This window comes from Octopus bimaculoides, chromosome 14, assembly GCF_001194135.2.
Source record: "Octopus bimaculoides isolate UCB-OBI-ISO-001 chromosome 14, ASM119413v2, whole genome shotgun sequence".
Lineage (NCBI taxonomy): Eukaryota > Metazoa > Mollusca > Cephalopoda > Octopoda > Octopodidae > Octopus > Octopus bimaculoides.
This window is the reverse complement of record NC_068994.1, coordinates 54,926,401-54,927,193: the sequence shown is the minus strand read 5'-3', so window position 1 is coordinate 54,927,193 and position 793 is coordinate 54,926,401.

The following is a 793-nucleotide window of genomic DNA, read 5'->3' as shown; positions in this document are numbered from 1 at the left end:
GTGTGTGTATGTATGTTTATGGTGTAGGATGTTGTTGCTTTTGTTTTTTGTTTTGTTTTTTATTTATTTTACTGTATTTTATTTTATTTTCAACCTCAACAAAAATAAATGTTTTTATTTGGAGGTGGGTGGAGTATGAGGAGTTTCTTCACATTTTTTTGTTTGTTTTTGTTTGTCCTCAGGAATATATATATATATATATATATATATATATATATTTTTTTTGTTTGTTATCCTCTTTTGATTTACAATTTAAAAACATTATTTAAAAAAAACAATATTTAATTTCATTTTATAAAGCTATCTTCCCCCATTCTTCTTAGGAGCCTCAAATAAAAAAATTTTTTTGTTTTTTTTTCTTTTAAATTTTTACTTGGTTCACACATTTCATTCTATTTCTTAGCTCTTTGATGCTGAAGTGAAATTAGCCAAAAAAGGCCCAGTGGTGGAACTATCAGGTGTTATATCTAACAACGTAGTGGTGGTGGTTATGGATGAATTTGAAAATCCTAATGCACAATTTTCAGTGACCCTACAGGGCCCTTAATAAAACAATTAGTGTCCTCAGCCTCTTTGCAGCCTTGTTCTCTTTGGTGAAGGGGCTATATTTATGAATTAGGGTTTGATAAATAGGATAGAAGGTTATATGCTAACCAACTACAAACAGGGGAGGGGCCTGCTTCACAATCTTGACCTTACCTTTCAATCTGAAAGAACCATTCAAATTCTCAGTTTTTTTTTTTTTGCATTCAGAACAGTTTTGTTAGAATTTATATTATTAAGTAATTAACCA